At 41.2% G+C, this 13,346-nt stretch overlaps 1 protein-coding gene across 1 annotated transcript in view; it reads right to left on the bottom strand.

Annotated features, from left to right (window-relative positions):
- LOC126455985 (1-phosphatidylinositol 4,5-bisphosphate phosphodiesterase epsilon-1-like) overlaps positions 1-13,346 on the bottom strand; it is a 464,968-nt gene that overhangs the window by 407,476 nt on the left and 44,146 nt on the right. The window lies entirely within an intron of this gene.

Here is a 13,346-nt window from a genome sequence, read left to right as displayed (position 1 = left end):
TGGTCATTCCATTTCAGATCACTTCTAATGCCTACTCCCAGATAATTTATGGAATTAACTGCTTCCAGTTGCTGACCTGCTATATTGTAGCTAAATGATAAAGGATCTCTCTTTCTATGTATTCGCAGCACATTACACTTGTCTACATTGAGCCAGCCAGAGTGACCGAGCGGTTCTAGGCGCTACAGTCTGGAACCGCGGGACCGCTACGGTCGCAGGTTCGAATCCTGCCTCGGGCATGGATGTGTGTGTTGTCCTTAGGTTAGTTAGGTTTAAGTAGTTCTAAGTTCTAGGGGACTCATGACCTCAGATGTTAAGTCCCATAGTGCTCAGAGCCATTTGAACCATTTTTTTTGTCTACATTGAGATTCAGTTGCCATTCCCTGCAGCATGCGTCAATTCGTTGCAGATCCTCCTGCATTTCAGTACAATTTTCTATTGCTACAACCTTTCGGTATACTACAGCATCATCCGAAAAAAGCCTCAGTGAACTTCCGATGTTATCTACAACCATTTACTTATATTGTGAATAGCAACGGTCTTACGACACTCCTCTGCGGCACACCTGAAATCCCTCTTACTTCGGAAGACTTCTCTCCATTGATAATGACATGTTGCGTTCTGTTATCTAGGAACTCTTCAACCAATCATAAAATTGGTCTGATAGTCCATACGCTCTTACTTTGTTGATTAAACTACTGTGGGGAACTGTATCAAACGCCTTGCGGAAGTCAAGAAACACGGCATCCACCTGGGAACCCGTGTCTATGGCCCTCTGAGTCTCGTGGACGAATAGCGCGAGCTGGGTTTCACACGATCGTCTTTTTCGATACCCATGCTGATTCCTACAGAGTAGATTGATAGTCTCCAGAAAAGTCATTATACTCATTTATACTGATTTTATGAAAATCTTGATCCTTTCTAAAGAGATCTGTAAGTCAATATCAGAGCTTCGTCGAAGCGAATAATTGCAAAAATGCGCAAGTCAAGTGTAAGAACTTATTTAAGCATGGAATTAATTTATTTTTACACGTCAAGTGTAAACGTACAAGAATGAATCACACGTGTAACAAAGAAAAATAAGTCCATTAAATGATGTACGTATGATTACTAACGACATAGAGCTGTCCTCTTTCCACTGTGAAACAGGACGAAGCAAAACGCAACTCAAATTACAGCTGCAATGAACAGCAGTATAGCTGTGATGACGCTCATAACTGCGAAATGCGGTCATATGTGAAGAGGGCAAAGCATTTATCGTGCTAAATGGACTGCGTGAGTGGCATTTAAAGGGGAAGCCGTGGGTGGAGGGAGATGATTAAAAAAACACGGGAACACGGGGCTAAGTCACAGAGTCGGTACTGACAATGAGATTCTTCCGAAGTAAAATATAAAGCTAATGATGCACGTAAGTGAATGTCTAAAACTTTATCTGAAGAAACTTAACTTTGAAGAACAGCAGGTAAGCGAAATAATAATCACTTAGGAAGAACAGAAGATAAATCAAATACGATGGTCTATTATAAAAACAGAAGTATAGAGTACAGAAGTTCAATGATTCACGCGATGATAGCATAATGATAATATGAAGATGTAGGATCTGAGAAGAATAATGCTGTTAGGCGTATTTCTTTGGGGTTATCGATTTCGCTGCTTTTTCTAGAAGTCAATATAACATAAGAGGTTCACTTTTCTTGCTACACGGCTTTGTGTGTCTACTGTGTCTCACTATCTGACATGATCTTAGAAAAGTTGAGTTGTCGCTTGCGAGAAGGTGCGCCATTGACATCTTTAGTAGCACACGGCGTAGTTGCATCATATTTATTAGAGACGACCTACCGTTCGATGTGACCTGAGAATACGATAAAGACTCGGCACGCACCACATACACAAAGTGAATCACACGTGACAGAATCCATACTTTACTGCCATTTCCATTTAGTGGCAGAGCTATGTTAAAGGAAGCCCACTGAATCATCTTTAATACCACCAGGCATGGAAATAAGTTGGATGTTGGGTAAACATGTGGTATTAGAAAATATTACCATGCCAATTACGAGCTGTATTTTTGCATTCGGTCACACGTTTCGACTATGTTTCGGCGTAGCTGGATATAAATCTTTGTGAAAGGACGTTAGCAACTACTCATTTTGCTTCTACGACATCATTAATTCAAGGAATACATCGAGCCACAATTAAAGCTCATGACGTAACACAAATGCTAGTATGTAATAGAGTAGAAAGTTTAATAAATGCATCTCTCAACTATTTATAGGTACGTGTCTCGAATATTTCACAAATTATCATAGTTCGGTTGTACACACATATTTTATCAGGCTTAACACTACCTTATTATTTTCTGTATATTGATGGCATGCCTAACATCTTAGACGACAATATGCTCAAACGAACCGTGGTATTTTCTGGCAAATAAATTGTATCATAAGAACTATTGTTCGACAATTTCTGTTACGTAATTCAAGGGGTTGTAGACAAAGGTTTAGTGAAGAAAGTTATCCACAAAAACAAACTTCTGAAAACTATGCTATTCCTCGTACCTAAAAACAAATCGATAGTATCTTCCGCATTAGAATTAGGTTTACTTTATGGTAGGCTACATGTGAGACGAAGTAAAGTCTGGTGGTAAACATATGGTTTTCACCCCATCTTCCAGCAACAATGAAAATACGTGTCGGAGAATTGGGACTCGATAAAGCGACTGCTGCTTTAACAGGCATCGTCCTATAGACTTTCTTTGTGCGTGCAGTTTTTGTTTTCATTCTGTTGAAGGACTTCTTTCTTTTTTTCCCAAATCCGAGTCCGTTCATCCAGATTTAGGGTTCCCGTGATTCCCCTAGATGGCTCCAGGCAAGTTCCAAGATGGTTCCTTTGACTGGGCGCGGCTGATTTCCTTCCCCATCCTTGAAACAAGCCGAGCTTGTGCTCCATCTTTAATGACGTCGATGTTACGGCACGTTAAACCCTATTCTTCCTTCCTTGTTCTTCTTTCCATGTAATTAGTTTTTGTTTTTACTTACCTGTTTTCGGGACGTGCCCATACATCCATCTTATTATACGAATGTCAGTTACGACAAATCTAACATCTAGACAACACAACAACCAAATCCCGAGCAAATAAAATCTCCGACCCGGTCGGGTATCGAATCCGGGCCGATTCGGTTAGCAATGTGCCGCGCTGACCGCGCAGCTGCCGAAGCAAACCATATAATTAATTAGTATTTACTAAGAACCAGACAAACAAACATTAGATGCCACCCAATGAGAACTGTTACGCTGCTTCCACAGCAACAATACAGCCGTCTTCCAGGGTGGTATTTGATGATTTTTCGTTGCACGTTCAACGAAACCGAATTAAAAAGTGTTACTTGCTGCTACTCGTTACTGTAACAAAGCAGCTGTATTTAGAATCTCCAGCGTAGTATTTCTTCGTACCTTTTCTAATGGAATCCAATGTAATCCGACGAAAGCAACTTAATGTGTGTCGTCTACACAATAAATTTAGAGATTGACTTCCTTACGTAGACTGTATGGGCTGATCGCATGTAAGCGTTATGTATAACTAATCAAAAGAGAGAATGACTATTTCAGAAGATGAAGTTGCGACACTAAAATCTCTCTCGTGAAATATGGATTAAAAAAGAGTCTCTATATTCGTCGAAATTGAAATATGTCACATCATCGAAGATGTAGCCTGAATTAGACAAGTCGCGAGTAGAAGATCGGCTCAAGATAGATGATAGATAGATAGATAGATAGAGAGATGATAGATAGGTAGACAGGCAGATAGGTAGAGAGAAACAGAGAGAGAGAGAGAGAGAGAGAGAGAGAGAGAGAGGTGGGGGTACAGTTTTACAGCCGGAAGCATGATGATTGTCACTTCTTCAAAAGGCAAGTTACCTCAACTGTAAGAATGGTCCGTATACAGTGGTGCTTCACGAAGAGAGATTCAGAAAGAAAAATCAATTTGCATCAAACATATGATATTCAATGATCTAGCTCTCATACCAGTGCAGCATTTAGAGAGGTGTTATCTCGTAAACAACGTACAGATCCATTAGTTTCTTGTATTTTGTTGTCCAAATCCTATGCTTAAAAATTGCATAATGCCGAAAATGCAGTCGTAAAATAAAACTCTAACAACTGAAAACAAAATTACATTAAAAAAAATACAGATCATTGTCAGAGCCGCGGCTAGACCGTAGAATGAAGATGGTTGGGTGAGATTATGTGATCTCGAACGAAAGAGTGATAATAATACCCAATAAGCACCATTGTGTACAGCCGATGATCAAAACGCACGTGACTAACTTCTACGACATAGCCGCGACTTTGGCGATCATGTGTGCGTGGTTCGCGAAACAAAGTTTCTTTAAAAGCTTTTGTCTAGCGCCGCAGACGCCTCAAACCTAGCTCTTCGTAGGACAGTCATTTCGATATAGTAAACGATGATTGTGGTAAGGAAACTGTATTGCCGGCCGGTGTGGCCGTGCGGTTAAAGGCGCTTCAGTCTGGAACCGCGTGACCGCTACGGTCGCAGGTTCGAATCCTGCTTCGGGCATGGATGTGTGTGATGTCCTTAAGTTAGTTAGGTTTAAGTAGTTCTAAGTTCTAGGGGACTGATGACCACAGAAGTTAAGTCCCATAGTGCTCAGAGCCATTTGAACCAGCCATTTGAAACTGTATTAGCTTCACTCCCCAATAGATAAAGTGGGAGGAATAATTTTTATTAGACGTTCGCCAGTTGTTTTTATTTCGTTTCTTATTGAAAATATACCTACTCTAGAGAGAGCTATCTTCATGGGTTAAAGGTTTTAAATAAAGTCTCTATCGTGGCCTGGTGAAACTGCAACACCTGTGGGAGGCTGCCTTTATGAACAACTGGGGAGGACACATCTACTTTAATGGACAACAAAGTACAACTCGGTTAAACACAAGCGATACATGAGTCTCCTCCACTGTTTGACCAGAACGAACGTCGTTTGCACTGTTTCTTGTTTGGCTCACACATATCGTCCCGGCAAACTGATACGTGAAAGCATTGATCACATGTACTGTCTACATCCGCAAACATTCATTAAAACACTTTCATTACTTAAATATACCCCATTATACTCCGCTTTGTGAAGAAAAATTATTTAGAAAGTACGACATTCATTTACAAATATGGTAATAAGTAGCTGACAGTGTTACGTGTTTTGTAAGGGAGATTGTCAGAATTTGTGATAAACGGTAAAGAAACCTACCTACTGTAGTTCTCATATTCCATGTTTGGCTTAGTTATTCTGTTCCGTCTGAAATAATTTATTTATACAGGAGCAATCGTTCAACTACGTACATAACTACTTTAAATGAATGTTTTTGGAAGCAGTTAGTCCACCGTTTTATGGTCAACAAGCTGTGAAGCAGACTTTTGTAAAACACGTGTGTTTAACAGCATTATGGTTCGTTCCGCTTTGATGTTCATACATCGTTTCTATTTACTAATCAACATTGCTTCTTTCATGTCTAACTGCTTCATCAGGTCACATTTAATATCTCTGAACCGTTACGCTGTTAATAAGACAATAATCGGTCGTTTCAAGAAAAAGCTAGAAGTTCATTTTCTGTACAGGGTGATGCGTGAGGCACATTGCCACAGTATCCTTTCGTCCGAAAGCACACAATTCGATCTAGACGCTTTGACATGACCGAAGATTTGGCGGTGGTCTGCCTGTCATCCATGAAGTTATGTTTCTGACAGTGCCAACGTCTGGTGATGAGATTGCCGTAGCTTCGAAAACTATTATTGGAAAATAAATATTTGAAAACAAGACATCACTACTAGCTGCTGGTTAAGGCCGAATCAATCGGTATCAAGCACCGTGATTTTTGGTGAACACTTTCCATTGTTTTTGTTAAAGTTACCAGCAGTCTAACTGAATTCACAGCACCGTACAATTCTCATATCGTATTCTAAGCGCTTGTTTTTCACGTTTTTACAACATCCGACATCCCTGATAATGTTTTATTGCTGGGGCGAGGTGGAGGGGTATGGGGAAGGGGGTGGGGTTGAGACTAATAATTTACTAGAAATGGCTGTACCCAGAGAGATCTGCAAGTGTAAAGACAGCTCAGGATTTTTTGTTTGAATTCACACGGAACGTGTCACAGAGCAGGAGAGATCTGATGGACTGGTGGACACCTGTTGGCATTCCTCTGTCAACTGATTTTCCACCGTTACTATTCATATATGAATGATATGCTAGGCGCTGGTTGTAGGTCTCTGGGGCTCTTCGGTGACGATACAGCTGTATGTCAGCAGAAAATTGTAACGAAATACGCTTGATACAAGTAGTGGCAGCTGAAAAACCATACATAAATGTATGGCGAAGTACATTAACGTTTGACTGCTGGGGTGGCGATCACACTCTGTAGTTTCTTCGATTTGATTTAAATCGATTCCGAAGCCTGAAGGGTCTAACTTCAGACGCATAATGTGCAAGAATATCATGTGAATAAGAACCAGCAGAGGTATGAAAACACGTCAACTTGCAACTTGCAAGTAAAATGCCGAATGTTCAAATGATATACTTACATATGTGCATCGATTCTGGCATTTATGTACCTGGAGAGCTGCAAGATACGTTGTGGGTCTGCTTAGAATGTGTACATAGTTCCTGAACACAGCTCCAATGACAGTCGCTGTGTCAGTCGCAGAGAACCTTCTCTCAAGCTTTCGAGGGACTACGATTCAATGCAATAATCGTATTTACTGATTGCAACGTAGTTTTCGTTTATTGAGTACGAGAGTAAAATTAGAGGAATTCATTATTGTCCTTGGGTAGTGCTCCTGTGCTGATCCGTACTGTATGAAATTCATAACGTATAAATACAGTGACAACTATTAGGTGAATTGGTCTCATTTTACCTTCAGTTTCGGCCTTTCAGACATTCCTCAGGTACGAAAACGTTTTAATAAAACGACGTACAGCAACTGTGCGAAATCATCATGTTAAAAATTTGCAAAGATTTTGTCAAATACATATGAGCAGTTCGTGTCGCCCATTAAAGACATGTAGAACAGGAAATGCATGCGAATACATTTCCTGTGTTTCTTAGCAGTTGTAGTTGCTGCAGTGCCTGTTCCTGCGGACACGCTTCGTAGCTCTGAACAATACAGGCATTGCAACATCGAAGATATACAGTCTGAAGCTTTTGTCGAGATGATTTTAAGGAAAACTTGACTCTGACTGACTCGATAATCACGTTTGGAAGTCATAATGTGAACATGTGTACATCGTGGTGTGCTTATTGTACCTGAAGGTAGTGTAAAAGACCGAAACTTGTTGTTAATAAAAAATACTCACCTAGCACTGTCGATGTGTCTGTCTGTCATGAGTCTCGAAGAGAAATACAATTTTACATCTGAAAAAAAAGAGTATAGAAATTTGCTGCTTCAGAAGAATGCTGAAGATTAGGGGAGTAAATCGGAAGACTCATGAGGAGGTACTGAGAAAAAAATTCACGGCACCTCTAGTTTAAAACAATTAATCAGTTGACAGGACACATCTTGGGGCATCAGATTAGTAATGGAGGTAAGTGTTGGGGGTAAAAACTGTGGATGGAGATCAAGACTTGTCTACATTAAGCATATTCAGGTGGGTGTAATAGATAAGCGAAAGTTAAGAGGCATCTGCAGGATAAACTGGCATAAAGAGGTGGATCAAACCAGTCTTCGGACTCAAGACCGCAACAAGACCAACAACAGAATCGTACGGAGGTGCCGCCAGGAGAAACAGAGAAGATTCTGATACGCTCTGCAGTTTCCGACGTACATCGTCCTTTGATGTACAGATGTAGGACGAATACGGGGCGAAATGATTCCGGTATGGGTCGTCCGGAATCCATGATCATATTTATAAGATAAATTACAGTTAACCGGTTTCGACGCTAGAGACTCATCATCACAACTAAAAGTGCTCTATCTTGTTACGGAAGCAACACATCAAATCGTGATCAGACATTCGTTGCGATCACTTAAAACTGACGTGTTACTTTTGTATCAAAGTACATGACGTATTTCTGATGATGACTCTGTAGAGACAAAACCAGTTAAATGCAGGGAGTTTGTTGGATTTATAACTCACTCAAATGGTATGCTGACTAGATGGTGTTTTATTTATTGTTTTATGTAATTTCCATGTATTTTAGCACTGAGGATGTCTATTTATAGCTGAAATATGGATATGCAAGAATAATAAAAAACCAATTGGATTGCAATTGATTGCTGTGTTCCTGTCCCTCCTTATTATCTACTAATTTGCAGCAATATGGGAGGCTTGACGTTAGCAGCTATTCTGGTTAACCAAACTGTGCAACAAATTTCAGAGAACCATCAAATTTGCAACATTGATTTCCTGTATAAACTCGATGACTAGTTTAGAGCTTAAGCTCATTATCAAAGCCTCCTATAAGCTATTCAATAACATACATTACGATCGCCACATGAATGTTCATTGTAGTTAAAACATATCTTTAGTATAAAGCACTACAGAGCTGAACCTCATTCCCCTAACAAGCCCTGTACTGCTTTATACTAAAACGTTTTTTAACTACAATGAACGTCCATGTGGTTGTCATTATGTATATGCTGCGTAGCTTATTGGACGATTTGATAATGAGCTTAGACTCGAAACTAGTCAAGGTAGGAAGTTAATAATTAGAACTTTGACGGTTCTCTGCAGTTTATTGCAGAATAGTTGCCGATGCCATGGCTTCCAGACTGCTGGAAATTGGTAGATAAATTACAGTTAACGCGTTAGTCTCTAGAGAGTCATCATCACAACTACGTCCCGTAATTTGTCACAAAAATAACAAGCCAGTTTTAAGTGACCACAACGAATGTCTGATCACGACTTGACGTGTTAATTTCGTAACAAGATACAAAACTTTTTGTTGTGATCATGACTCTCTTGAATCGAAAACAGTTAACTGTAATTTATCTACTAATTTCCAGCATTCTGAATGGCATGACGTGAGAAACTATTCTGGTTAACCGAATTATGCAATCAATTGCAGAGAATCGTGAAAGTTGCAATATTACTTTCCTTAATTACTTAATGACTAGTTTAGAGCCTAAGCTCATTACCAAATCATCCAATAAGCTATGCAATAACAAACATTACGACAGCCATACGAATGTTTGTTGTAGCTAAACACATCTTCAGCACAAAGATCAATACCTTCACTGTGCGATAACAATGGTGATGTTATTGAAGACAGCGCCACTAAATTAGAATAACTAAACATGTATCCGAAATTTCTTCACAAAAGAAGACGAAGTAAATACTTGAGTGACTTAGAAGTAGTTGTCCTTGATCTAGCTCAGCAGCTTAAAACACTTACGAAAAGCAAGGCTTCCGGTCCATACCGTATGCCATTCAGGTTCCTTACAGAGTATGCTGATACAATAACTCCATACTTAGCGATCGTATACAACCGCTGGCTCTTAGAAAGATCCGTATCCAAAGACTCAGAAGTTGCACAAGTCACGCCAATACCCAAGAAAGGAAATAGGAGTAATCCGCCGAAGTACAAACCCTTTTCACTAACGTCGATTTGTAGTAGGATTTTGGAATATGTACTGTGCTCGAACATTATGAATCACCTCGAAGAAAATGATTTATTGAGAAATAGCCAACACGAATTTAGAAAATATCGTTCTTGTGAAACACAGCTAGCTCTTTATTTTCACGAAGTAATGATTGCTATCGACGGGGGACATCAAATTGATTCCACATTTTTAGGTTTCCAGTGGGCTTTTGACATCACTCCTCAAAAGCGACTTCTAATTAAATTGCGTGCCTGTGGAGTATCGTTTCAGTTGTGTGACTGGTTTCGTGATTTCCTGTCAGAATTGTCACAGTTCGTAATAACTATATGGTCTGCACAGTTTTTCTTTCTTTAATCGAATTTTTATGTTGTTCATAAATCGCCGACTGCTTCTAAACTTCTGAGGCTATTTAAGTCTCCTGAAGCATGGTCTTTCGCAAATGAACTTCTGATCAAAAAGCGATTCTTGTAGTTGCAGTCAAAGGATATTTGTTAATCATGCCTTTTGCGTTCTTGTGGTGATATTTCTATAGAAACTATCGTCTCCTAACCCACAATTCTTTACATCTAACCGAGAAGTGAAATACCAGTTATTTTAAGTTTAGCTTCAAATTTTTTTAAAAAATCACTAAATATTTCTTTAAACAATTTTTATTCCGTTTCACCCATTTACGTGTTATATTTCCAAAAACAGTGAAACACCTGTTGTTTCATCCCTGACGGAGATGCCAAATACAAATTTTCATAGATTTAAGTTTTAAAATGCTTTCATAATGGAATAATGTCATACAACTTTTCATCCCCTATTTTGGTCCCCTAGGAGGTTGAATTTCCAAAATCACTAAAAACACATATTCCTTCATTTCCAACCGAGATGACAAATACCAATTTTAATGGATTTAGGTTTAAAAATGCTTTTACAATGAAATATTTTCAAAGAACATTTCACATCCTTTTTCAGCCTCCTAAGCGTTGAATTTTCAAAAACAGTGAAATACGTGTTTTTATATTTCTAACAGAGAAGTGAAATACAAATTTTTCGTAGGTTTAGCTTCGCAAATGAATGCGTAAAGGAATATTTCTATAAAAACTTTCTTCTCCGATTTCATACCCAAACGAGTTGAATTTCCGAGCACAGTAAAACACATTTTTTTTTCTAACTGAGAAGCCAAATTCAAATTTTCGTAGATTAAGCTTCGAAAATGCTTTCGTAATGAACTATTTCATAAAACATTTCATCCGCTATTTCACCCCATTAGGGGTTGATTTTCCAAAAACATTGAAATACGTATTTTTTTAATTTCTAACCGAGGAGTCAAATACCAGTTTTCCTCTAGATGTTACTCCAAGATTACTTTAGTACCTCTTTAATACTTATTTCCAAAAAAACCTTTCACCCAATATTTTGCCTCCACAGGGCTTAAATTTCCAAAAATGCTGAAATAGTCGTTATTTTATTTATAAGCGAGAAACCGAATACTAACTTTCGCAGGGCCTAGCTTCAAAGCACCCTTTGTGTGGACTTCTTTTGGAAAAGCCTGTCATCCCCTATCTCATCCCCTTAGTGCTGCAATTTCGAAAGATCCCTTCTTAAACGACGCCTACAGTGTAAAACCAACAGCCTCTGCAAATTTCAACTTTCCATCCAGAGAGGTTTGTGCTGGGCAATAATGAGTCAGTCAGTCGGGACATTGCCTTTGAGAAGATCTGGTTTTAATTTATCTAACAAATACAATAATGACATATATACGAATGTGCCAAACAGGTCGCTCGCGGCGGGTGCCCAAAGTCTACTAGTGTGGTGGCGACCGCGAGGTGCCGTGCCCACCTGTTGTCCGCAGCGGCGGCGGCCGCCGGCAGCGGGGAGTCCGCGTCGGGCAGCGGTCGGTCGGCGGCAGTCGGCCGGCGTCGTGGTCAGCGCCGCGCCCACCGGGCCACGACTGCCGCTGCGGCGGCGCGACGGCCCGCCTGGCCCGCGGCGGCGCGCATGCGCAGCGCCGCGCCGGCCCTCATAACGCGTCCGCGTCCGGAAGGACGTCCGCACCCCTCGTTATTTATACGTGCGGCCCCTCCACCCCTCGCCGCACCGACAGCACCGCGCACGCGCGACGCCGCCGCTCTGTGCGTAGGTGTGTGCACCGCCCTTTTTCTTTTTTTTCCCTTCCCTAATACGCAGTGTACCCGCTGTTAACTCACGCACCGATGACCACGTCGCTTATTCATTTCCTCTCCTTTCGCATCCAAAATCGCAAGAACAAAAACGGTTAAAAAATGGCCTTCTACTGCCAGAATCCGGCACTCTTCTGTAGAACTGCTCAACAGCTCGGCATACACTTCCGAATAACTGTCGACAGAAGACGCGCTGGGCGCGCCGCGAGCGGACAGTTGGACGTAGCGTGCGACTGACGTCCACCTGTTGCTATCGATGATATCACTACGCGACCGCGCCGCGCAGCTTTCATTGCCCATCTGCAGCTGGGCTCCTGATCTACACGTGAACTATACAACATCGAAACCGATTTAGATCACTTCCTTATCTTTTTTATGGTTGTCAGAAGTCTTATAACTGGTTTCATACGTTCTGCCAGATTTTCCTCTGTGACAGTCAGTTATACATATACATGAAGATGGTATCTGTTCTTTCGGGAATGTGGGTCTCGCGGGAGGCGTGCCGGAGATAAGTCCCTGCAGTCGCACTATCCTCTGTGTTTTCGGTGGCTCAGATTGTTAGAGCGTCTGCCATGTAAGCATGAGATCGCGGGTTCAAGTCCCGGTCGGGGCACACACTTTCGACTGTCCCCGTTGACGTATATCAACGACTGTATGGAGCTAAGCATAGTGATTTCATTGCAATTTCAGTCACTTATACATCCACTGGGTGGGCAGAATACGAGGAGCGTTCAATAAGTAATGCAACATACTTTTTTTCTCGGCCTATGTCGGTCGAAAAAATGCTGTATTTGTTGTGGGACATCGTGGAATACTCCCGCTTCTGGTCCTATAGTTCTATTAAGTTGCTATAGGTAGCGAAGCTATACCTAGCCCTCAAAATATCATCTGTAACCGAGGCACGATACGAGCAGAGAGCTGTCACTGAATTTATTTTGAGGAAACCGAAAGCATTGTACATATTCATAGGCGCTGGTAGAGAAGTCTACGCAGACCTGGCAGTGAACAAAAGCAAGGTGAGTCGTTGGGCGAGGCGTCTCTCATCATCGCAACAAGATCGCGCCAACCTGTCCGATTTCCCACGTGCCGGGAAGAAATGACGTCAGTGTGTTCGCCGCTACAGAAACACAAACGAAGTTCTCTTTCTCGGCGACAACGCAAGGTCTCAGTTTGCGCACCAGACAGGAGCTCGCAAAACTTCACTGGACTGTTCTTCCTCATCCGCCCTACAGCCTCTCGCACTTGCCAGTTTCAATCTGTTTGGCCCAATGATGCATGCACTCCGCGGGAAGCGGTACTTGAATTACGGGGAAGTTACTGGTGCAGCAAGGCGTTGGCTCCGACGTCGACCTGTACAGTGGTACCATGCGGGCATACGGGCGCTCCCAGTAAGATTATGTTGAAAAACAGAGTTTTGTAGGCAAAAGTGTGGGGATAATAAACTGCATTGAAATCCTGAATAAAACCAATCTGCTTCCTGAAAACAAAATGCGTTGCATTACCTGTCAAACGTTCGGCATAAAACTGGCCCAGGAAACAGACTGTGCAACACAATCAAAGGGTCA

Source organism: Schistocerca serialis, chromosome 2 (genome assembly GCF_023864345.2).
Source record: "Schistocerca serialis cubense isolate TAMUIC-IGC-003099 chromosome 2, iqSchSeri2.2, whole genome shotgun sequence".
Lineage (NCBI taxonomy): Eukaryota > Metazoa > Arthropoda > Insecta > Orthoptera > Acrididae > Schistocerca > Schistocerca serialis.
The sequence above is the reverse complement of the archived record's forward strand: the minus strand, read 5'-3'. Positions and strand labels throughout refer to the sequence as shown.